At 39.8% G+C, this 9,560-nt stretch overlaps 1 protein-coding gene across 7 annotated transcripts in view; it reads left to right on the top strand.

Moving 5' to 3' along the window:
- tead3b (TEA domain family member 3 b) overlaps positions 1-9,560 on the top strand; it is a 30,732-nt gene continuing 21,172 nt past the window's right edge. For 5 of the 7 annotated variants that reach the window (XM_041981113.1, XM_041981111.1, XM_041981107.1 and 2 more), the window contains exons 1-2: positions 1-170; positions 514-632. The gene's annotated coding sequence lies outside the window, so the exon portion shown is untranslated. The remainder of the gene's footprint in view (positions 171-513; positions 633-9,560) is intronic. The other 2 variants (XM_041981108.1, XM_041981106.1) reach the window with 1 other exon arrangement.

The raw sequence follows: 9,560 nt of genomic DNA, 5'->3' as shown, positions 1-9,560 counted from the left end.
CCAGTGTAGTGCGTTGATTTCATACCAAAGTCATACTTAACATTCCACTTATACTGTCAAACCTCTGAGAAATATTAGGGAAAACAACAACGCGCCAAATAATTACTAAGTTTGTAAAAAAGAGCAGCTGGTCTCCCTGAGAGGAATAAAGTGACTGCCTGAATAAAAAGGTAAGTTCTCTACTAATGTTTCTTTCTCTCTGTTCACAGCCTATACTGAGGAGTTTTTTCATGCCGCTTGTCTCGGTGAAGTTTTCAGATCACTGTCATTTTTCACATTTTTCCGCGGAGCTGCCTGCGTTGGGAGGGAAGAAAATATGAGAAGATTGATACACAATTGTGTTTGACTTTCCCAGTGTGTAGGAATATCTTTGACAGGCTCTGTTTAATCAGATTTCCTCCAGCAGTCCGCTCATTGGAACACACTATTACAAAAAAAGACTTTTTCTTTCCTTTTTTTCCCCCCCTAACAGAACAAAATCAAGCCAATATGTTTCGTTTCTCTCTCGTACAGTTCGTACCTGGATCCAAGACTTTCAGCCTCCAGGAACAGATCTATCAACCGGTACGAAGACACACCAAAACGATTTGGAGGAATAACTTGAGACTTGTTTGGACCTCTGCACCCCAGAGGTAAGACAAGGTCCTGATCTGTCAGCCCACTTCATGAAGAGGAGTTTTTTTTTTTTTTTTAGTTAATCAACACATACATGGCTTTTTTTTATATTAAGAAAAGTACAGAGTGGTAATATTATCAAATTTTTAAAAATAAATGTCTCAGCTGAGATTTCTATCAGCTGCACATACTTTCTCTTTACATTTTCTTTTACAGCACTGAGATTTATAATGAAGTAAACGTAACAAAAATGCCCAAGTTTTATATTAGATTATCCGTTTATAGTCAAACCTGAACCAAAGACTACTGAGTTGTGAATAAGGGATTAATAACTTCAACAATGGCTTGCATGATAGCAGTTTTCCCCACATATCTACACGCTACACATATTCATCTACAAACAGCACAGTATACAACATGTAGTGTCAATTTATTAATATAGAACAGCAACAGATTTACAACTAAATGAACAAAAAGACTGAAAATAAATAAGAATTTTCTCAAGGTTTTACCATGTTTGAGCCACACATCATGCTAGAAAAATGTTAAATTATGAATATTATAACTCCTGTAGTAATTTCCTGCTGAATTTAGAAATTTTACCACTGCTGTCAAAGCAGGTAACTAAATATTAGCTGGCAGAAAAATGTGCATTTATGTAAAACACATCTTGGGTATTATGAGAGCTTTTTTAGAATGAAAGCACAAGAGGATATTTCCATAAACGTCCAGTGTGTTTATGACTAATGTTTCACTTTGCCTTGAACTTGGATTTATTTATAAATATCACATTTTTATTTTTTTTTTAAAATATCCATCTGTTTAAGTGGTGTATGCAATATAATGAATCCTGTTCTTTCTATGTTTTTTCATGCCAACAAACCGGGCATGTGATGATACTCTGCAAAGTCCTTCTAAGTACATAATTCTTAGGTGAGGACTTGAGATGCATGGATCTGTTGCAGGCTAATTGTATAATTATATGTGCGCAACCTCAGTTTACACCTGCTTTCAGCCTGTGTACTCTACAGATATAAAAGGTTTAAAATATTTGCGCTGATTGGAAAATGTAAAAAAAAAAACAAAAAAAAACAAAACTAGCTTCCTAAATTGAAAGAAGTCACATAAGTTGTGCAGTTTACTGGCAGTCAACATGTCTGACCAACAGCAGAATGCAGTCTGTCAGGTTGGTGACAGTAAGCAGAAGAACCTGTTGATTTTTCAACTTTGTTCTTTTTTTAATCATCCCGTCTTATGTAATGTTTTCTCAGTGGAATTTTTTTTACATTCGTAACTATTTTCAAACGTTTGTGTGGAAATCAAAGCTGTTGTCCTGCCTCTTGTTTTTTATCAGTACACCAGGAAATTTACACGGATTGGCTTTTGTGGTATCTGACCCATTGCAGAGTCTGTTTCGCCCCAAAATCTTATGCCTAAACCTTGAGAAGGATCCGATATTGCATGTTTTTTTTTTTCTTTTGGTCATGTTTAGTTAGGGCTGAAATGCACAATCTACAATTTTAACCCCATGTTGGGGAAACACTTTTGTGTAACATGTGGAAATAATGTTCTGAAATGAAACTATCCACCAGAACAACCAAACAATGTGTCCTTGGTTAATGAGCCTCACCAAGATGCCTAATAATAGATTTGATGCTGATGGGTAAATCTGGAATGGATTAGGCTTTCTGCTGCTCTGACAGATTCCCCTTCTTTGTTTTTACGCAGCATGAATGTGTCGGCCTCCCAGTGTACAATGTGGTCTTTTCTTTTCTTGCATGTACTTCATGTTTCTCAGCCATAGTGGATTTAGCGTACGTTGTGTGAGAGAGATAAATGCAGGGGGATAGTTTTACAGCTTCACTCATGTCACCAAGGTCAGTCAGATTATTTGGTGTAATATCCCCTCAAAGTGTCTGTTGTCTGTTTGTTAGGCCCCAGCTGTGTTTCTTCAGGCTGTTTATCAGGGGGGAGTTAATGAGCTTGTTTTCTCTTCATTAGGCTTAAAGAAAATAGTCTTTCAATTATTGATTTCTTTTTTCTTTTTTTAATCAGAAACTGAAGACATTGTGGGTTTGGCAAATAATTTGTAGCGGTTGGGCTGAAATTCGTTGTTAGTTGATGCTGCGTCGTGTTTACTTTGGATGCGAGGTTGTTGATCGTTTGTCCGTAGCAGCTTCACCCATTTGTGTTAAACCCACAGAAGACCAGCTAATGAGCTTTTGCCCATTTGTGCAGACATTGGCTGCTTTTTAGCACCATCCCCAGAAGTGCTCGTCCAAATGGTGTACACTTACCCCTCTGTCAAGCCAGATCTGAACAAATACCACTTATGTCTGTATGGCGAGGACACAGAGGGCCTCAGAGAAAAGCCTGCAGCTCTCAGCAGAAGGGCATTAATGGCAATCTGGAATACAATATGCAGTTTGACACTAACAAGCAGTGGCTGGGTTGAGGAGTGCAGTTGTGTTGATGAATACCATAATATGCCATGAGCTGTTTGTCACAGCGATACAGCCAAAAGGAAAGAGCTAAATTTCAACCAGAAGTTTATCTTTAAACCTAGACCAGCTACTTCACTCTCAAAGTCTCCACTAACGCATTTTATCAACATTGTATTCACATTCATGCACTGCACATGTTTACATATCCTCCAAGCCATCAGGTTTGAACAGATAAGCTTTCTGGCCTCTTGTTCGGACCACTCTAGGGAGGAGCCGGGGAGTGGCCTAGAACAGTGTACTCTTTGTGTCAGTTGTCCACAAGTTGTTAAATGTTTTAGTTGTTCTTTCTCCAGCGACCAACTGTTAGCGGTGATGTTCCATATAAATGCACTCTAAGGAGGAAGAACCTGACAGAAATGTGTAAAAGGCTGTGTGCTTATGTCTGTGGCCACTCCAGCCTCCATTACAGATAACAGGAGACTTACTCCCACCGTGGGCCTGTCTTGAGTTGTGTATGTATGTGTGTGTGTGTGGGCTGTGTCGCACTGGAGCTCCAGTGACCCAAGGGCACTCATGTGAAACTCCTTTAATCCCTCTGCTCAGGGTGTTTTGAGTTGGGGGATGATCTCCTTCTGCAGCATGGAGTTGTTCACTTCAGTGTAAGTCACCTTTAGGACCATCAAGCTTGTGCTCGTACACAGTGTAGCAGCAGTGCAACAAGTTCATTCCAAGCCTCTGCTCTTCATACGTCGTTGTAGTTACTCTTTGTGAAAATCTCTTTAATATGACCCTGATCAAAACCATGGCTGCTTTTTAATGCCTTGTGGCACAATTCGTACGGTTAAATGAATTATTATCCGGTGCATTCTGCTGTGTGTCTTAAAGGTTTCACAGATTATGGCTCCAAACCGCTCCCCTCACCACAAAATGACCAATTCAGGCTAGAATGGCTTCTCACTACGTTCCTTGGAAAATTTCCGATTAGAATGCTGATTCAGACAGCTAAAAAAAAAAATGAAGAAAGAAGAAAGAAAACACCCGTGCTCTCTTGCCTTACTTTATGTCCGTCTTTCCCTCTTCAACAAGATTAAAGCTTAATTGTCTGAAAGCATGACAGATGAAGGAAAACCACATAGCCAGGGGCAGCCAGTATTTAATAGAACAATCAATGAATGAATCGGGCCTTATGTTCGGGCTCTGGCTCGACGTGTGATACTCATTTATCCGCCTGAGTCTCTGACTGACTCTCCCTCTTCTTACCTCACACTGAGTTGGCCTGTTTCCACTCTGCCTGATTTGTTTTGAAGAAAGCAATAAATAAGAATTGTTTGGCTTGATTTTTTAGGGGGTGTAATTATTAAAAAAAAAAAAAAAAAAGTATGTCAGTCTCTTTGCTTCAGATGGCTTCAGCACAGAAAATGTGGACATTCCTGTGCTTAAGATGTTAGTCTGAAGGTTATTGTTTTCCTTGGGCAAAGGTGGTATCAAACTGCAAATGTTTGACTTGACAAGGGGTGCATATGGTGTGTGTGTGTTTTTGCCTCAAGTTTTCCTTCTGCCTCTCTTTCTCCCCTCTTGCCGTGTGAGCTGTTGGCTGTCCGGCCCTCCTCTCACTCTCAGCTCTGATTGTTTCCTGAGCGCCATGCCAGATAGGAAGTAGGAGGAAGTTATTGGAGGAGTTGGAGAGAATTTATTAGGGCCAAACACAGACACAGAAAAGAGAGAGAGAGAGAGAGAGAGAGAGAGAGAGAGAGGAGAGTGGTGGTGGTGGTGATTTTTTTTTTCTGTTGATGGGACTTGTGTTTTCATGAAGACAGTGGTGTCAGCAGACACTCATGCCAGCTCATCACCTCAGATTTATCCGCTAAATCAACTTCAGTGCTGCAGTTAAACCGTGCAGTCTGTGTTAGTAGGGAAAAAAGGCGCTCGTCAGAGAGCAGCTTTCCTGGCCTGGAACCTAAAATGTTTTCTTTATCTGTAATCTGACCTTAGAGAGCAGCTGCTCCTTCTGCCGCCAAGACCTGTTGTTTCCCCCGTCAAATGTGTGTTTGTGTGTCCATGTGTGTGTGTCTGTGCATTTGTGTGTGTGTGTGTAGAGGTCTCGCTGTGACAGAGCTCTAACTCTACATGTGTGTGAGCCCCTCAACCTTCACAAGATATGTGGTTCTCATGTGGAGGAGTATTAGGAAAGGATTCGTTTCTGTGTGTAAACCTTAGATTTGGTGGAGATGAGGCTTTTGGCTGCTAGCAGGAGACTTTTTTTTTTTTTTTGCCAAGAAGTGTCTCAAGCTTAAAGCATTTAAACAAAGACTGATTTAAAAGTTGTGTACTGGTTAGCAAACATATAGTGGTATATAAACTCTGACTTTGAAACGTGAAAACAGAGCAGACATGATGGATCAGCATGGGAAAAGGCAGATTTGGAGGAAATCTGTTTGCAATCTGCTTTAGGACATGAATCAGTGGGATTGAGTCATGGTGGTAGAGATACCCAGAGCTGTTGATAGAAAAAAAACATTGTTTTTTCAAGTAGTGTTTGTGTGAGATCAAAATTCTAGATTTCCCAGAAAATAAATGATAATAATAATTTAATAGATCTGAATCATCCACAGTGGACAAATAAATTAGTTAATAGAAGATAAACAGATTTTTTTTTCTTTACTGGGTCCAAATCAAATTCTTAGCATTTTGTATTTATTTACCTTTTATACTTTGAATTTAGTTAAAAAAAAAAACAAAACAAAAAACAAAAGTTTAAATATGCTGACTGCTCAGGACACATGTAGTTGGGAGCTGCTTGTTTTTGCAGAGAGACGAAGAAGGTAGAAAGCAGCTAATGAAATTATCTCATATATCTTCTTAGTGTCTGTATAAGTTCTTGTTTTATGATTATGATTTATGATCAAATTGTATGTTTGAGTACTTTAGATGGGAAGGTACCCAAGGTTCTATGTCCATGTAGTATTTATTTATGGCATTAGAGCACTGGAAGGGTGTCGAGAGACACTTCATTACTGCTGCTTTTCATCAGAAAAGCAGTCACAAACACATGAGGACAGCTAACAATAAGCTCAAAACCACTGATTTAAAAAAAAAAAAAGGTATGGATGTATCTTTTGCATCATCAGTCAGTGCTTTGTGGATGACTGTTTTGAAGCCTTGAATTTAGCATCTTAGCCTTTTTTCCCCCTTATAGCCAGAAGTGACATTTAAGAAATGGATATGAGCAAAAACACAAACACATTATGTTTGTTGAGTAACTCACCAAAGCAGCATACCCATAATAATAAACCATTTTTAATTGCATATATAATTTAAGAAACTGTCCTCCTCCCAAGTATGACCTCATCAGTTGTTTGTTCATTAAGGCTAAAGATAGATAGATAAATACTTTATTGATCCTGAAGGAAACTTGGGGATAAGCGAATATTACCATAACAGACTATGTAGCATTAAGTTGTAGATACTTGTTATGATGATAATGGTTGCAGTGTAAAGAGTAAATGTTTTAGCCTTGACCAGGATCATTTTCTAACCCTGACCGTATAATTTTATTGCCTCAATCAAATCATGAAGTGACAAAAGTATTTCAGTAAAGGATTCACGTGTTGAAGTTAAATAATAATACCTCAGAAGAAAGACAAAAAAAAAAAAAAATGCTGGCCTTTTATATGTATGATGTACATTTGAATGACTGAAAGCAGCACCACTATTCAATTCCACCTCCACCCCACCACCTATTTAGTTCATCATGGCTTTAGGTTGCTGCAATTCAAAAGTCACAATGAGAAAAGAGACAAAAAATAGTTTTCCTCCCATGAATGTGTGCCCCTGTGTGAGAATTTATGTCTGGCCTTTTTTTGGAGTACAACGTAGGACTGAGTAGACGTTCCAGCAATTCTGGTATTTACTTTATGGCAGCTCTCGTCAAGGAGGTAGGGTTTGTCCTACAATAGGAAGGTCATGGATTTGATCCCTAGCTTTTCCCAGTCTAAACGTTAAAGTATCCTTGGGCAAAATACCAAACCTTACATTGCCTATTGTGTTCCTTACTTGTAAATCGTTTTTAATAAAAGTGTCTGCTAAAGTAATTTAGTATAATATTCTTTATATTTAACAAGTAATAAAAAAAAAAACAAAACATGTATTTATACATCTAGCTTACTGTCTGTCTCACTGTTGTGCAGCAAAAGCATCAAACTCTGACTTTAAATGCAAGTTACTGAACACATGCTGTGCCTTTGTGGTACTAATATTCCTGCCTTGGCACAATGGGCTCACATGGCTCTGATGGTGGGATATTTAGTCTCTGTTAAAATGTATTTCTATGATCCGTCCTGTTTTGTCTTGAACGTCTGCTGGCTGAACAAAGGTACTTTTCCCACCACTGGACTGGAGAGGAGATCTGGCCGTCAGACTATAAAAATGAGTATTTTTGACAGATGTCTTGCCTCACTGTAGTCTTTGAATTCTGCTGCGTAAGTAGAAACCCATCTGGTTGGTCCATTTAAGAGCAGCAAGATGATCTCATGTTCAGTGGAAGATGAAACTGAGGGATAATAGAAATATGAACATTTGTCATATCAGCCTTTTCTGAATGAATAGGTTTTCATTTGCCAAATGCTGACTATCCAGTGGTCTTCTGCTATTACCTTAACACACAGATCCTGTTAGTTTTCCTACCCGCAGGTGTTTGTAAGGGCTTCCCTATATTCTGTAGCACACTCAAACATCTGTGATGGAATTCTTTTCCTGACTTAGGCTGTAATGAAAAGTTTCTTACCATGTGACCCAACAGCTTGGAATGACTCAGTAGGATTACTGGAATTCACTGGTACACTGTCCTGTCTAGGAAGAGGAAGAAAAACTCAACTCAGTGCCAGCAAACTCAAGCTGGGTCATAGATGGAGCCGGAGAAGAGATAAGCCTAAAAACGAAGCTGAAAACGGACTGCAATTTGATCGCTCCGTTCAGGGCTGGGAAAAGAGGAAGAGGGATTTTGGTGCGTGAACAGTGCTGTTTGAATGAATGTGCAAGGCACATAGCTTTGCAGCATTATTTACATTCCTGCTGCACATTGGAATTCTGTAGCATGTTGGTCTGAGTCTCATGGCTTGAATCCCAGAATGTGGGAGGGGAGGTGTGTCATTGATTTTTATTTTCTTTTTTCTTTTTCATGCTTAATGTGAGAGCAGTGTGTCATTCAGTCAAGACAACCCTCCCAGTCTCACCGGTGTCCAGCATCTCACCCATGAAATTTGGAAAGTTACAATGAATTTATTTAATTATTTTACTGTGTAGCATCTGAGCCTTAAAAGTGTAATTAATTGAAACACATTAAACAGGAATGTGATGTCTGTTTTGTAACAATGATCTATGAAACTAGTTAAACTAATTCTTACAGTGTAGGAGCTGGAATTGCAAACTTATTTGGCCCTTTAGCTTAATAATATTTAGTTTTGTGTTGGCTGTTCATTTTGTTGTCGCCCCTATAGTTTCTCACCCAAACACATTAGCGCTTCCTTTTAATCTACATGCTATTAACAACACTTCTTTTAAAATGGTTCACTAGCAGTAAATCATCTTTTTTAAACTGAGTCCTAAAGGTTTTATCTTAAGGCTAGCTACTAGGATAAAACTAATGCTACATTCGTCTCCATTCAACTGATTGACTACTTTGATTATTGTCTGAGTAAAATGTTTTAAGATAGACTGAAAAATGGCTCCAGTGCTGCTGCCCTCCCTGTTGCCGGAGCGGAGTGTCATAAAGCAGCAGCGTTTCAGTGCTGATGTTGCATTCCAACTGGAACAATCCCACTGTTTTCCAGACTCCAAAGTGGACGCCTAAATTGGACAACAACCTCCCCCTGCTGCCCACAATGCCCCTCGCCCTTCTTCCCCCATACACACCCCTTTCCCCCCTTTGCTCTCCAACCAGCCAACTCACTCCTCCCATACACGCATCCCCCTGGTCTCCTGCCCTTATTTGGGTAGAGACGTTCTGAGCTCTTGGTGGAGGGGTTGGGGGGAAAGGCAGAGGAGGGGAGGGCGTTGAGTTGACACAAGGGAGGCAGGAGGAGAAACAGTGAGCACTCGCAGCCCTTTCTTAATAAGGACATGTCTGGAATTCAGACCCCTCTCGTGGTGAAGAGCCTCTCTTTTGCAGCACCTCTCTTAAACACACTCGTGCGAGCGCTTGGAGCTCCACCGAGGTCGCCAGATCTGTTGTTGCACTGAGGGCTGTTTGCTGCTCTTCACAGCTCGCTGTGCAGAGGAGGACTGTGGTGTTTTCTCTGCTATAATTGGAGATAAACAATGGAGCAGCCACTTCTCCCTCCCTCACTCTGCCATCACCCTCTGATTACTGAAGCTGCTACCTCACAGCACCTGTGCTTTCCATTAATAAGCATTTTTAAGCTAAAATGTATTTACACTACAGGCGATATAACCAGCCTCTGCTGCACTTAAGACTTCGGCTAAAATGTGTGTTTAAGGATTAAC

This window comes from Melanotaenia boesemani, chromosome 3 (genome assembly GCF_017639745.1).
Source record: "Melanotaenia boesemani isolate fMelBoe1 chromosome 3, fMelBoe1.pri, whole genome shotgun sequence".
Lineage (NCBI taxonomy): Eukaryota > Metazoa > Chordata > Actinopteri > Atheriniformes > Melanotaeniidae > Melanotaenia > Melanotaenia boesemani.
This window is presented reverse-complemented; position numbering and strand designations above follow the sequence as displayed.